This window comes from Mustela nivalis (assembly GCF_964662115.1).
Source record: "Mustela nivalis genome assembly, chromosome: 5".
Lineage (NCBI taxonomy): Eukaryota > Metazoa > Chordata > Mammalia > Carnivora > Mustelidae > Mustela > Mustela nivalis.
Window position 1 is genome coordinate 8,059,418 of NC_139024.1, and position 16,295 is coordinate 8,075,712.

Genomic DNA, 16,295 nt, shown 5'->3' on the forward strand with positions numbered 1-16,295 from the left:
TTCATGCTTGTCTATTCCCATCCAGTGGGAGGGACGGCTGGCGTCCTGTGGCTCTTTGAAGTCAACCACATGGATGGGGAAGGAAGGGAGAAAAGTAGGTGAGGCATGAATGCTACTCCTTAGCAGAAGATACGGAGCCGATCCAATAGCCAGGATTTCTCCTCAAAGGGCGGGTCAAAGATTGAGCAGAGATGGTTAAAATCTAATCACATGGGGTTGGGGTTCAGCCAAGAATGCAGTCATGGCAGCTAGGAGAACCCACATGCTGGGGAAGGAATTTTGTCTCTGAAGGTTCTGGGGAAAGAAGGAAGTGGGACATAGGAAGTATTAAGTCTCAGTTTCAGAACTGAGGATACCAAGAATAAATGAGAAAACCAACTTCATGTGGCACCAACAACATGTCAGGGGATGCCAGAGGTCATGTCCCCACATGGGACGGGGTGGCTAACTCTCCCCAAGGATCTGAGGGGCTCTCACCCTCCAAGCAAACCTCATGGGAGGGTCAGGGCTTGCCTAGGACTGGAGGGAAGCTCTGCTCCTTGGACTCTGTACCCGTCATTGGTCCAGGGCCAGTCCCTGCCTCTCTTGACCCCGGGTTCCCAACTGTCCCTGAGGGTTGGACATGGAAATGCTTGAGCTTGGCCGTTCCTCCAGGGGTAGGTGGAGGTGGAGGACAGGTGCCCCAGACACACAGACCTCCATTCCGAGAGGGCCAGGTGTGCACAGGAGACCAGCACAGAGGACGTGTAGCATGACCCAGCCTTGCGGTGGATGTGTACACGACCCATGGCACTGTCCCTGACCGGTCCCCCATGTTCCCTCACCACTGCCAAGTGCTCTGTGGCCCTGAAGTCTGCTGAGCACCAGAACCGTGCCCATCCTGGGAAGCAAGGCTCAGGGTGCAAGGCCAGGCGGGTTGGACATCTGGGCATGCAGAGGTCACTGAGTACCCCCAGCCAGCTGGCCTGGAATTCAGAATCCCTCCCAGGGTCCCGCTCAATGCGGGGTTGAGCCAGAGGACTGGGAGACATCAGTGGAGGCCAAATCAGGGCAGGGAGATCCGTGGGCCCCTTCAACTTCTCCTCTCTCCCTCTGCTCGGTCTTCCTGGTTGTTCCCTGGGACAGAGGTCCAGCCTGTCCTTGGATTTAGCCTGGGCTTGAGCCAGTGGGTGGGAAGGAGGAGAGGGAAGGTTAGGGTTTGGGTTAGGGGTTTGGGTTAGGGTGAGGGTTACAGTCAGGTTTTGGGTTAGGGTCAGAATTAGAGGGTTAGGGTGAGGGTTAGAGGGTTAGGGTTAGGGTTAGAGGCATAGGGTTAGGTTTTGGGTTAGGGTTAGGGCCAGGGGTAGGTTTAGGGTGAGGGTCAGGGTTAGGGTTAGGGTCAGGGTTAGGGTTAGAGTCAGGCTGAGGGTCTGGGTGAGACTCAGGTTTAGTGGTTAGGGTTACGGTTAGGATTAGGCTTAGCCTTCGGATCGGGTTAGGGTCTGGGCTTACGGCTTAGGATTCGGTGTTAGCGTTCGGGTTCACGTTCAGGTTTGGGGTCAGGGTTATGGGTTATGGGCTCGGGTTCGCGTTTCGGTTAGGTTTCGTATTGGCTTTCTGGTTCGGCGTAGGATTAGGCCCTGAATGGTGGCTCGGGTCACGTCCATCTGTGGCCCCAGTGCTGACCTTCCTTCTCCTTGGCCCTCTGTCATGCTGGATCCTCTCCACCTCCTCCTTCAACAATTACGAATGTCTCCAGGAGCAGGGTGGCAGGAGTGAGGTCTCAGGAGGGGCTGCCGCGATCCCGTGCCGCAGACAGCACTGAGTAAGTAGCCCCAGGACACTGTGTCATGAGGACTGGGATGAGGCTCCCCGCCCTCTCCTTGGGCATGAACACTGTTCCATTCGCTGCTGTCTCTACCACTGCTGTGCCAACTACGACTGAAAACACATCTGTGCCACACCGAGCCAGAGTTTCTGGGGGTGAGTCCAGGCTGAGCCCTGTAGGTGATAGGTGCACCTGTGACCTGGGATGGGCGCCGCTCACTGTTGTCCCAGACAGGCACCCCTGCCCCCCCCCTCTCCAGGGGACCTGCATTGGACCTCTGCTTCCTCACGTTCTCCCCAGGGCTGCTGGTCCCCAGACCAGACACCTGCCAGTCGGAGGGTGACCAGCACTGCCTCCCCAGGGTTTCCTTTGCCTGAGTCCTTCCCCGGGCGCTCCTGCATCTCCTGACACATATTCCCTGTGTGCCTACCCTCCCCCTTGAACTGGCACGTGTCTAGTCTCTGTCCCTGTCTCTGTCCCTGTGGGACCCAGGGTCTTGGAGCATGGATTGGAGCAGACCCATGGGAAACCTTTCTCTGGCCTTGGGTTGTGAGCGATGCTTTTGCCCGCTGCGGTGTGTCTTCCAGCTTTCTGCATTTCCCTGGTTTCTGTGTGGGCCACAGGAGGAAATAGCGTGTCCCGCCTGGGGACCGACGGTGGTGTCCCAGCAGGAACAGGGGGCTTGGCCCCAAGATGGTGCCCAGAATTTCTAATGGGGTCTCTAGGATGACATCTCCTCTGTAATGCATTGGGCGTTTCAACACCAAATAAGGGCAATTCTATGTCACACAGAGAAAAAAAACAAAAGGATCGCCCTTTGAAAATAGGCGCAGACACAAAGGCACCTATTGAGTGATTCCACTTCCAGAAACCTCCAGAACATGTGCAGGATCAGAAAGAGGAAGCAGCTTAGGGGTTGTGAGGGGCCAGGCTGGGGGAGCAATGGGCAGGGAGGGCTTGGGCTCAGGGTCTCCTGTGGGGTAGGAGATGTCGTGCAGCGATGTTCTGGGGTGTGGTGGCACAGCGGTGGGAATGGACTTCATGCTCATGCGGTGTTCGAGGGAAAAACAAGTACTTTTATTTAGAATAAATACTACGGAGCATACAGGAGATGGGCGGCGACTATAATGGTAACTACATAGAGGAGAGGAAGAACACGGGGGGAGGGGATGAAACATTGTGGGGGGGTGTCGGGGTCAGGGGATGGTAGTGAGGCAATTTTACGGGGAGATCTCCCCGCAGAGTTGTGGGCTCTGGAGGCGGGTCTGGGAGCCCCGCAGGAGCAGGTGTGGGGGCAGGGGTTGGATTCGGGGCGGGGACAGGGTCCACAGGAGAGGCCAGTGCAGGATCCAGAGCAGGAGCTGGGTCAGAGACAGGAGCAGGGGAAGGGCAGGGAAAGGAGCAGGAGCAGGGGATAGGGGCTGGGTCTGGGGTGGGAACAGGGTCCTAAGCAGGGGCAGGGGAAGGGGCAGTGGTCCTGGCAGGGCCAGGGGAAGGGAGGGGGGCAGTTGAAGGGGAAGAAGCAGGGGCAGGGTCCGGGTATGGGGCAGGAACAGTTGCGCAGGCAGGGCAAGGGGAGGCCATCCTGGCAGGGCCAGGGCCAGGGCCAGGGCCAGGGGAAGGGGAAGCGGCAGGAGCAGGAGCTGGGACAAGTGCAGTGGTGAGGACTGGTGCAGGGTCAAGGGCAGGAGCTGGGTCTGGGGCAGGAACAGGGGCACAGGGAGGGGCCTGGGAAGGGGTGGGACCAAGGGAGGATCTGGGTCAGGGGCCAGAACAGGAGCACAGGCAGAGGCAGGGGAAGTGGGAGTCACTCTGGCAGGGGCAGGGGCAGGGGGAGCGGCAGGAGCAGGGCTGGGGGCAGCAGCAGGAGCCAGCTCTCCCCGGACAGCATCAACATGTCCGTGGGCAGGCGCCCGGGCACCTGTCGGCTCCCGGTCTCCCGCCGAAGCGTCTCCAGTCACCATGTCCCCCTTCGGAGTTGCTGAAGTTGGGAATGGGTCTAGCTGCTCCCCTGGAGCAGCTGGGAGAGGAGAGAAGGTCACCCGCGGGCCTGCCTCTCCCTGTGGCTTTGCAGAGACAGAGCCCAGCCCGGGGCCTCCCAGAGAAGCCGCAGCCTCGAAGGAACCCTCCCCGGGCCGTCTCCCTGACTGCAGTCCACCCCCTGGGTGCTCCGAGCCAAGTCGTGGCTCCTGGCCCCACCCCAGCCTGTGCGGGCTTCTCCCTGTGGGGCCCACCAGCGACCCCTCCCCACACAGCCTCAGGTACCCGGTCCCAGCCTTGTCGCCCTCGGTCTTGGCCTCTGTGGGCTCCACGTCCAGGACCGCAGTCCAGTGGAGTAGCGCGGGCAGTGGTCTGGGAGGGAGCGGGGGCCTTCTCAGGACCGGGGACTCCGGGGTCAGGGAGGAGTGTGTGTCTTCCCGCCTCCTTCCTTGTTCATCCGTGGCCCGCCAAGGCAGAGACGGGGATTGTGCAAGAGGCCTTGGAGCCCTGCCCAGCCATACCCACCGTGCTCCTGCCCAGTCCCCCCGTTAATCTCGGACCCCAGGCCGACCTGAGCGGTCACAGTCCAGCACCTTGGTCAGTGACCTGTCCCTGCAGGTCTTAAGACAAACCGTGGGCAGAAGGGTGCAGTCCCCACACCTGTCCCACCCTGCCAGCCAAAACCTGGGGTGTGAACAAGTCCTGCCCACCAGGCATCTGACCCCTCATCAGCCTGTTCCTGCTCGGGGCGTCTCCACCCTCCATGAGCTCTCTTTAAACACACACACACACACACACACACGCATGCACACTCAGGGTTTGAGCAAAGGCCCCCAAAGCCAAAACAAAACCTGGGTGCTATGAGGTCTCTTGTTTTGAAGGGAGGAGCACTTCAGTTGTATAGGACTTGCAAAGGGAGTGGCTCTAGGGGAGGTTTTATTAGTGATCCACCTACCTCCAGTCCGGAAGATCATCAAGGTTCAAGACTTGAGGAAGAGATTGGATTTTTTGCAGGGAGGTGTGGCCATGCTGTGCTTTTTCTCCTTCTCTAGCAGGAAGGGTGGGGGTGGGAGTTTGGGAGGTTGGGGGATGCCCCTCCTCTCCAGCCAGGTTACAGATGGAGTGTATAGTTTCCTGGGCAGCTCTGATGCAGTACCACAGAGTTGGTCGCTTCAAGCAAGAGATTATTTTTTTGTCTTACAGCTCCGGAGTCCCAAAGTCTGAAATCAAGGGGCAGGCTCCCTCTGAAGGCTCTAAGGGAGGATCTTTTTCTGTCTCCCCCAGCTTCCCTGGTGTTCCTCGTATCGTGGCTGCGCCACACCAGTCTCTGCCTCTGTCATCCCATGGCCATCTTCTCCCTGGTGTCCATCTCTTCTCTTTTCACAAGGACACCAGTGGGTTCAGAGCCCTCTCTGAATCAGTAGGACCACATGGTAACTTGATTATGATCCACAGAGATGCTATTTCCAGGTAAGGTCACATTCTCGGGTATCTGCGGGGTAGAGCTTTCAATGTAAAGTTTTGGAGGGCACAATTTAACTCACAATAGGGGCCTCCAAGAGGAACCTTGGAGAACTCAGAATGTGTCCCCTGGAGAGTTGGGGCATGTGAGTAAGTGTCTAATACTTTATCCAAGAAGCGTAAAGGTAAGAGGATGTGGCTGTTGCTCCTGGGAGCTGGAGCGTGGTGGGGGAGGGAGCTGGCTAATCGGCAGTTCCTCAGTCGAGGGCAGGTCAATGTGTGCGTTTGTAGGAGCCAGAAGTGGAATGCATTAAAAGGAAGCTGGCCTGGAGTCTTCTTAAAAGGATCCCTCCCAGGTGGGATGTGGTTCTGTGACTTCCGATGAGAGGACGGTCCGTTAAAAAGAGCAGGAAAGTGCAGCCAAGACTTCTCTGCCCAGACCCAGGCCCCTCGCTGGGAATATTTCTACATGTAACCTTGCATACCTCCATTAAGCTAAACATGACTCGTGACTGATGTCTCCATTTCTAATATAGCACCATGTGGATCATTCTGGCTTTCTTGCTTACCTATCAATTCCCTCTCCATCAGTGCCACTAGCCATTACTTAGTTATTTAATTCCAGTATAGAGGATAGCAGCATCACAACTTTTAGCTGTACACTCCAAGGGAGCAATTTTATCAACTAGAGTATGGTGCTTGTGTGCAGTTCCTTTCTACTTTTAATCTTTAGGCTCCACACATTTCCAAAGTTACTTAGTTCAGCTCCTTTCCCCAACAACTTTGGTGAGGTTGTCATACCTTTGTCATAGTCTGCCTGCCTTACTGGGACTTTTCTGACTTCCAAATGAACTTTTTGCAATGTGCATGCATTAAATCTCAATCTTTGTGCTGTAACGTGTTTTGGACTTTGATAAATGCACAGCGTCATGTAGTCACCAAGATAGTATGATGTAGAATAGTCTCGCCATCCTAAAATCCCCCGTAGTCCACTTTTGAAGCCCGCCTTCCCACCTGAACCACTCATCTTTGAACTGTCTCTACATATTTGCCTTTTCCAGAATGTCATATAACTGGAATCATATAGTATATAGCCTTTCCAGCCTGGTTTCTTTCACTTTACCCTATGCATTTAAATTTCCTATGTGTCTGAATTTCATGGCTTGAGAGCTCATTTCTTTTCACTGCTGAATAATATTCTATTGTATGGATGTGCCAAAGCTTGCTTACCATTCGTTTTTTTAAAGCACATCTTGGTTGCATAAAATGCCTATATACATTCATTTGCAGGCTTTTGTCTAGATACACGCTTTCAGATCAGTTAGGTATAGAGCTAGGAGTGTGATTGCCGGATCCTATGGTAAGACTATGTTTAGCCTTGTCAGACACTGTCAAATCGTCTTCCAAAGTCACTGCTCCATTTTGCCTGACTAGCAATAGTGAATGAGAATTCCCGTTGCTCCCCATCCTCACCAGCACTTGGTGTTTTTCGCGTATTGGATTTTGATTCTTTTTTCTTTTTTTTTTTTGAAGAGACAGAACGAGAGGGCATGTATTGCATGGAGCGCTGCATGTGGTGCATAAAAAAATGAATCTTGGAACACTGAAAAAATAAAATAAAATAAAAAAGAAGAGACAGAGCGAGACAGCATGGGGGAGGGGCAGAAAGAGAGAGGGAGAGAGAGAATCCTAAGTAGGCGCCACACGCATTGCGGAGCCCAACATGGGGCTTGATCTCACGACCCTTAGATCCTGACCTGAATCTAAATCAAGAGTCAGATGTTTAACTGACAAGCCACCCAGGCACCCAAGATTTTGACCATTTTATTAAGTGTTGGTATCTCATTGTTGCCTTGTTTTAATTTTCAATTCCCTAATTACCAGTGATGTTGAGCATCTTTTTCTATGTCATCACTGCTTCAGGAATGAAAAACCTCAGTGCAGACAGAATGAGTTACCTCTGGACTGAATATGTCAATTTTTCTTTGACTAGAATATGCTCATCTGGAATGTTCTATCTGTACATCTACTCTAGTGAAGTGTCTGTTCAGATCTTTTGCACATTTTCTAATTGGATTGTTTGCTTTCTTATTGTTGAGTTTTAAAAGTTCTTTATACATTTTGGGTTCAAGTTATTTATCAGTTATGTGTTTTCTAAATATTTTCTCCCAGCCTGTGGCCAATCTTCTCGTTCTTTGAACAGTGTCTTTCCTAAAGCAAATTTTTTAAAAATTTCAATGAAATGTAACTTAATAGTTTTTATTTCATGGATCATGCTTTTGGTATTGTATCCAAAGAGTCATTGCAAACTCAAAGGTTACATGCATTTTATTCTATACTTTCCTTCGAAAAGTTTTGATAGTTTTGCATTTTACATTTAGGTCTAGAACCTGTTTTGAGTTAATTTTTGTGAAAAATCAAATAAATAAATAAATAAATAAATAACTTTAAGAATTTAACTGCAAATAATCACTTGTTACATTTATCTGTATTTGTACTATGTGTGACTAATCTGGGTAAATCTGTGACCTTTTTCTCCATTACGCAGGTCACTCAAAAGTTTACAGCATGCATGTGCTTTGTTACTATCAGTGGCTCTTCTAAAGCATTGCATTTTCCTTCTCTATCCACTGAAAACTGTGTTCCTTCTTACTACCTCAGCTGGGGTGGACATTCTTTCAGTACAGGTGCACTTTAAAAAAAAAGATTTTAGTTATTTATTTGACAGAGAGAGAGACAGTGGGAGAGGGAACACAGACAGGGGAAATGGGAGAGGGAGTAGCAGGCTTCCCAAAAGAGTAGGGAGTCCAGTGTGGGACTCAATCTCAGGACCCTGGGATCATGACCTGAGCCGAAGGCAGGCTTTTAACAACAGAGCCACTCCGGCGTCCCACAGTTGCACTTCTTAAATTAAAATCAATTCCCTTAGTCAATATCTCATTAGTTGGGGTCATTTAGTGAGAACTCTAGAATTAGAGAATTGTTGGAAAATAATGCTTTGAAATGGACACATTCAGGTCATGAACATGAAACAAACGCGTTCAGGTCACAAGTAAGTTCCTCTGTCTGCACTGATACTTTTCTCTCCTGATTCAGGGTTCTGCCTAGCTCCCTTCTTAACCTGGGAATCTGCATCCACATTGCCCCTGGCTATAGGCTGACTCTGTCACAGGCTATTGGACAGTCCTGTGTCTAACGAGGAAGATACAGAAAACTGTAGGTCAGAAGCCCATGAACTATCTAGTTCTGCTTGCTGCCGGTTGTCTCCGGTCTTGAGGTTGGATTGTCCATCTGAAATCTGACAATTTCCTGCATGGCTGCTGCTTAGATACGAGATATTTTAGATTCAACTTAGACCTTTGGCTATCTAGAGTAGTCACATCTTCCCCTCTTAGTTCTTGGCGGCTTCATTTTTTAGTTTCAAACTTGCATAAGCCTTTGTGACTTCCAGAAGGAATTAAAATGAGTGCTTGTGCCTAGAACCTCAGCCTCATTCTTCCCATGGGTCTCTGCGGATTCTGATTCTAGTTCTCTCATGTTCAGCCCATCCTGCTCCGTCTGAACCTGGTGGGCCATCTCTTTCACTTCCTCTCTTTGTCTCCTCCGACCTCCCTCCACCCTCCAGCAGACCCTCCTTAACTCCCACAGTCCCCGTGTGGACACAGCATGTGATGTCACTTCTCCCCAGGGGCCACATGTGTCTCTTCTATGTTCATGCCAGAGCACACACTGACTTGGCGCACACTGACTTGACACCACCTTCTCTGCCTTCCTCGCTCACCTGGGGCGCCAGGTTCTCTGCCTGCCCTCAGCACACTCAATTCTGGCACAGTTTCCCCAGCCTGCTGGTTATGCTCCATCTGCCTGCCTGGTCTTTGGCCAGAGGTGCCCCCAATTCCTCAAATCAGGTTGTGTTTTCTCCTCAAGGACTGGGCGAGCATCAGCTTTTCTAGAAGTCACTGTGCGCCCCTCGCTCTCCCCGTTCCGTGCTTCACACTGCTTCTTGTTTGTTCACCTGCCAGAGCCCTCCTCTTTGTTACCTGACGAACTGCATCAGTATAGAAGTCAATGAATAGATTTGCTCCTTTATCAATTTGCCAACCTACAGACTTAGGAGTTTTTGCTTGACTGAATATTCAAGAATTATGAAATTCCCTTGTGGGCCGAATCTCTCCCCGGCAGCACACCAGGAAGCAGCTCATGGAAAGGAAAGGAGACTGAAGACCGGAGGGTAGTGAGGATGCAGGGAATGTGGGCCCAGGACAGGAGAGGAGGGGCCATGCCCTGACCAGGGCTGCCTGGCCAGGGGGGGTGCCTGGGACTGGTGTGAGGAACCGGTCATTTTAGTGCTGGTCACGAGTTGGTTCTTCCCTCCCTGGGCAGGTGGATTCCTGTGGTGATAGAGGGAAAACCCTACGGCAGTCACTAATTCATGCTTTCTCAGTGGTGGAAAATGGAGGGTGAGAATATCACAAATACGGTTCTTGGGAGGCAAAATAATCTTAGATATTGCAGTGGTCTATAGCCTTTCAAACAGCCTCAATTCACAGTATTTCTGTGGCATTAATATTTTATGCAAGGGAGCGATTAGGAAAAAAATGCGCAGTATGGCTTTTGGGGAGAAAGATGTTAATAATATGAAGATTGGGAAAAATGGAGCTGACAGACAGTCTTCAAGCTAAGGAAGGAACTCTGGCTAGAGATACCCTGGAGAATGGTGATGTTTCTGCACCGCCCAAAGCTGCCCAGCTGAGGGGTGAGTGGGACTGAGCTCAGCCACTCTGTGGGTGTCCCTGAGTCTTGCCCACCGACAGGAAACTCTTATATTTGCACCTGCCAGCTGTATACTCACTGACCCACCTCCTGGAGGCCCTCAATCTGGGAGTCCTGCCTGCTCATGCTTGAGCCTGAGCCGGCAGTGTTGGAAGGTTCAGACGAAAATAAGAATTGAATTATGGGCAGGTCAGCTGAGGATTCGATTGACAGAGAACATGGCACCTTCGCTGGAGTGAAGCAGGAATATGGGTCATTTTAAGGACAGACGAATCCTTGTACAGCTGGAGACATGTTGGTTGTGCTTCCCAGGTGGAAGGTGCCCTAGAGCAAGGTGAGGGTGTGGGAGCGGAGCAGCACCCCCGGAAACGCCTGCCATCCCTGGGCTTCTGTGATGTGGGGCTGCTCTATAAGCTGAAAGTCAAGGCCAGAGGGAACGCTGGTGCATGAGCCCTTCTATCACTGGGAATTGGTTATTCCGTCCTAAATCAAAACCCTTATTTGTTTGCCTTTTGGAATCTTCTCATCCTGAAAGTCCCAAAGGAAAACCAAATACAGAAGAAGAACTGCAGAAAAGTGGGGAAATTGCCAGTTTACTTTTCCTCTAAAACCTTGACTCTGGGTTGGCTTGTGGTAATGAATACATTGGTAATGAGTCTGTTGTATACACACTTTTATAGATAGAATGTCAATAAATAAGTGTCAAACAAACTTTGAAAGACCGTCCGTTAGGCAGTCTTGGGTGCACATTGATGGTTCATTCTGCGTCATGAATTACAGGATGGCGCAAGTGTTAGCTGCTCTCTCCTTAAACTAGGGGGCTGTCTGGGGCTGGATGGCTCTGGGGCTTGGGGCAGGGGACGGGTGAGGTCAGGGCCGTGGGCTCTGCTCCATCGCACACCCACATCAAGCCACAGCGAGCGCTATCTGGTGACATGTGTGGTTAGACTGGCACCAGCCCACTTCGCTGACTCGGGAACATCTCCAAGCCACGGCTGTAATGCGGGTGGGTCAGTGAGGTAATTTTCATGGGAGACGGGCATGCGCCATACCACAGACTCAGAGAGCTTCTCTGCTGTTTTCTACAAATGGAAAAGTTAGATTGTTTATTCTTCTGTGGGAAAGCTGTTTTGTTCTGTGGGTGAGGATGAAGACTGTCTCCCTTATTTTCACCAGATCAGACGTGCTGCCAGGCCTGTTGTTAATATCTTTTTTTTTTTCTTTTTTAAAAAGACTTATTTATTTATTTATTTGAGAGAGAGAGAACACGAGTGGGGGGTGGGGAGTGGAGGAGAATCTTCAAGCAGACCTCCTGCTGAGCATGGATTTTTTTTCCCCCATGTGGGACTCGATCCCATGACTCATGTGATCATGGCCTGAGCCGAAACCAGATGCTCAGCTTCCTGAGCCACCCAGGCGCCTCCCTGTTGTGAACATCCTGTGCTCTGTCTCACCGTTGTCTGATGGGGCAGAGCAGCACGCTGGCTGCAGTGAGGAACACGGAGTGAGAAGCCCTGTCGGGCAGAGGGGCAAAGCAGGGCAGAAAGAGAAGACACACGTGGTGTCCAGCTTCCAAAGAGGTGACGTGGAGGAGCAAGCAGCAGCCGTTGGAAGGATGATGAAGTGGGTTTGTGCTTTCCTCCTCTCCTGTGTGATGCCACGCTGGCCCCATCTCCTTCCTTAGTGCAGAAGCACGACAAGTTGCCTGGAGTCTGGAGCTTGTGCAGACAGTCTAGATCTTTGAGGGAACACAGATGGTGCCAACTTCCCAGACTGTCATCCCTGCCCCCTTCCCAATAAAACTACTGGGTTGTGAGATAAAAACATTTGAAATTTTATTAGATAGTGTGTGCCATCTTGTTCCCCAAAGCCGTCCTGGCCCACTTTTGATACTTTTACCTCTGAAATTGTTGCTAGTCTCATATGGGTGAAAAGTGCTATCGCTCCCTTGATTTAGACTTTTCTAATTACCAGTGGAGTTGACCTTTTCTTTCCCCATTGAACTTTTTTCCCAATTAGTGTGTTGGCTGTTTGCATTCCTTCCTCTGAGGACTGCAGTCATCACTTTTGCATGTTTTTATTGGGTGTTTGCTGTTTTCTAATTGATTTATAAGTTGTAAAAAAGTATTTATTTGGATATGAATCTTTAGTTTGTTCTATGTAGGGCAAAGACTTTCTCAAGCTGTGACTCCTCTCTTATTCTGTTTATGGCATCTTTTGATACATTGGAAGTTTTGTATTTGACGGAGTCAAACATTCTCCCTTATTAATCATGCTTTTGGTGTCATGGTTAAAAGAACCTTACTACCTCAAAGTCATAAATATATTCTTTTACTTTTTATGAATGATTTTAAGATATTTTTCTTCTTCCCATTTGGGCCTTTGATTAATCTGGTGTTGATTTTGGGGGTATGCATCTATTTTAGCTTTTTTTTCTTTTTTTTTTTTTAACTGAAGTAGAATTAATATAGAGTCTTATCTTACTATCAGATGTACAGTATAGAGATCCAACAATTCTATGCAGGCCTCATGCTCATCATGATTGAGTGTATTGGTTTAACTTTTCAATATGGAAAGCCAACTCTCCTAATACTATTTATTGAATGGCTTATCAATTCTCCACTGGTTGGTATTGCCATCCTATCATATCCCAAGTTACTATATATATATGTATATGTATATATGTATACATATGTGTGTGTGTGTGTGTGTGTGTGTGTGTACACAGGCCAATTTCTGGACTCTCTGATTCATTGAATTTTTTTTTGTCACTCTTGCCTCAACTTTTTTTTTAAGATTTTATTTATTTATTTGAGAGAGAGAAAGAGAGATCACAAGACACAAGTAGGCAGTCAGGCAGGCAGAGAGGGGGGAAGCAGGCTCCCTGCTGAGCAGAGAGCCCGATGCAGGGGCTTGATCCTAGGTCCCTGAGATCATGACCTGAGCCTAAGGCAGAGGCTTAACCCACTGAGCCACCCAGGTACCCCTTGCCTAAACTTTTAAAAACAGTTTTATTGGGGTATAATTAACTTGCAATATGCTGAATGTATTTAGTTTTTAATTTTAGTTTTCAATTTCACGAGCTCTAGCTTTTTGCATTTATTAAATATTTATTTATTTATTTATTTATTTATTTATATTTGAGCATAGTGAACCCAAAATGTTACATTAGTTCCAGGTGTATGACACAATGATTCAACAAGTTTATACATTACACAGTGCTCACCACAAGTGTGCTAGCTTCCATCTGTCACCACCCATCTGTGTTATAGGATCATGGAGTACATCCCCCATGCTGTGTCTTTTATATCTGTGACTTTCTCATTCCATAACTGGGAGCCTGTATCTTCCACTCCCATTCACCCATTTTGCCCGTTTCTCACTCTCTTCTCCTTTGGTGACCACCATTTTGTTCTCTGTATTTATAGGTTCTCGTTTCTTCACCTGAATATTTATCTCATTAATTTTTGCATTTAAAAAAATATGCTTCCTGTTTTAGCTGCATCCAATAAGTGTTAATAGGTAGTACTTTTGTTGTTTGTTCTAAGTACTTGGGAAAATTTATGTGAGTTTTTCCTTAACCAAGAATTAAAAAAAAATGTTTTCTTATTTCCAAGCATATTTTAATTTTTCAATTAAAAAGTTTATTGTTTCCAATTATATTGCATTGTGATCATAGAACCTGGTTTTCGTGGTACAAATATTTTGGAGTGTGTTGAAAGTTGCTTTGTTTTCATAAAATATTGTATATTATCTGTTTATCGGGAAGTATATCAAGCTGTTTGCATTGCTTGAATTATTTGTGCTCTTATGCTTGATGTAACAGTTTCTGATGGCAATATGTTAAAAAAACTCATTATAATTGTGAAATCGTCAATTTCTCCTTCTAATTCTGGTAAATTTGGCATATATATATTTGAAGGGAATTTTGCTAGTGAAGCAAATTCATGATTTTTGTATCTTATTGGTTATTTTCCCCTTTAATTATTAAGTAATCTCTGTATCTTCATTAATATTTTTCTTTAATTTTATTTGACTAAGTTAATATTGCTAAACTGGTTCTATTTTCAACTTAAAAGAAAAAAGATATTATTTATTTATTTGCCAGAGAGAGAGATGGGGGGGGGTGGCAGGCAGAGTTGGAGAAGCAGGCTCCCTGCTGAGCAAAGCCCAGTGTGGGACTCAATCCCAGGTCCCTGGGATCATGACCTGAGCTGAAGGCAGATGCTCAACTGACTGAGTCACCCAGGCATCCCTATTTTTGACTTTTGAATATCACTTTTTTAAAAAAGTAGGCTCCATGCCCAGCATAGAGCACAATGCAGAGCTCAAACTCACAACCATGAGATCAAGACCTGAGCTGAGATTAAGAGTCAGATGCTCAGCCGTCTGAGCCACCCACACCCCCCTTAATGTCAAAATTTTTTTTCCTTAATGTCAAATTTTTAAGTGGAAGACTAAACAGTCAAAAAATAAAGAAATAAATATGGGAGTTTTTCTTTTAAATGGCAAATCTAAGGCACCTATATTTATTGTAGTTCCTATATACTTAGACTTCTACCTAGCATTTCATTATGTAACTACTATGTTTTTCTTTGGTTCTTATTTTTTCTTTACTGTATTCTGTTGAAATAATAATAAGGGAGCACAAGGCTGGCTGAAGACAAAGCAAAAGCTGACACCTTGCACCCCCCTCTCCATCCGCTCCCTCTCAGTCATTGTGTAGCAACCCTCAGGCAGCCCTGACTGCCAGGAACAATAAGCAAATAGTTAACTTGCAGGGATCACAATCCTGCAAGACAGGAGTCTCCCTTGGTTACAAAAGTCCTAAATCTCACTAACAAAGACGATTGATAGCAGGATTATGACATCCCACCAAAAAGTCTCCCAACTATCTTAATGTTAATGGCTGGTCTAAAGACAACATTGATCCAGTCCCAAGGGCAAGGCCTCACGTAGGCCTTGGACCTTCTGGCACCTTGTAGGCCCTCTTTAGCATATGAAAACTCCACTGAACCCTCCCTTCCCCTCACCTTCCCCCAATCGCAGGGTACAGAACCTGCCATCCCTCACAACCCGGGGCAGCTGCATCTCCGCCTGCCTACAGGCCCTGTCCCCGTGCTTTAATAAACCACCTTTTTGCACCAGAGACATCTTAAGAATTCTTTCTTAGCTGTCAGCTCCGAACCTCACCCCACCGAACCTGACTTAGGTTCTGGGACTTCATCAATAAAAGGTATTTTTTTCTTTTTCTTTTCTTCTCTCTCTCTTTTTTAATATTTTCTATCTTGTTCCTTTACTGGTTTGAAAATTATGCCTTCTATTTATATATGTATACATACCTCTAATTTTAACATTTTAAACAATATCTAAAGTTAATAAATATCTCTTTCCCCCTCTTGAAAAGACAGTAACCTTAGAACACTTAGACTTTCTTTAAACTCACTTGCCCTCTGAGGCTCCTGGCTGGCTCAGTTGGTAGAGCCTGTGAGTCTTGATCTCAGGGTTGTGACTTTGAGCACCAAGCTGGGCATGGAAACTACTTAAAATAAAAAAAATAAATAAACTCACTTGCCATCTTCCATTGTTGTGTATTTTTTCCCCTAAATCTCTGCTGTTTTATTTATTTATTTTTTATTAACATAAAATGTATTATTAGCCGCACGGGTACAGGTCTGTGAATCACCAGATTTATACACTTCACAGCACTCCATTGTTGTATATTGTTTAATCCTATCTTTGTCATCTCAAATGAGTTGTTATCTTTATTTTTGAGATGGGGCTTCTTTTTAGATTCTTTAAGTCTTTTGTTGTTGTTTGTGTGAGATCATGATTGCTTCAAGCACTCTTCTCCTTTCTGGGCTAAATGTTTTTCTTGCTGAAGTAAGAGCTGTGGTTACTCCCTGTGGGCTAGACTCTGCTCTAAGTGTGGTCATGGTCATGGTCATGGTCATGGTCAGCATTGGCTCTCCATCCCTATGGCAGCTCCAGGTGCTAGGTGCTGGTAGAAGGGCATCTGCCTGTACCTCAATTTCCACATTTACAACCTGAGCTCTGTCTCTCTGTGCATGTTCCTTCCTTGTTTTTCTTCTAGTGTCCAGGTTTCTGTGTGTTCAAAGCAGGAAGGGTGAGGATGAGGGGTCTCCAGCAGAAACCCAAGCATTATCCTTAGAGAGAACTTGAGCTAAGCAATCAGACATCCGTGGCTTTCTTGTGGCTAGGGAAAGTTCTGTGGAAGAGTTGCAGTCTCTGTGAATTAGTTCTTCCTTCTCTA

At 47.7% G+C, this 16,295-nt stretch overlaps 1 long non-coding RNA gene across 1 annotated transcript in view; it reads left to right on the plus strand.

The window, feature by feature from the left end:
- Positions 1–5,023: 5,023 nt before the first annotated feature.
- The window catches only part of LOC309864213, a 73,781-nt gene continuing 62,509 nt past the window's right edge, over positions 5,024–16,295 (plus strand). Inside the window, exon 1 of the long non-coding RNA XR_014311392.1 lies at positions 5,024–5,257. This is a non-coding gene — a long non-coding RNA (uncharacterized lncRNA). The remainder of the gene's footprint in view (positions 5,258–16,295) is intronic.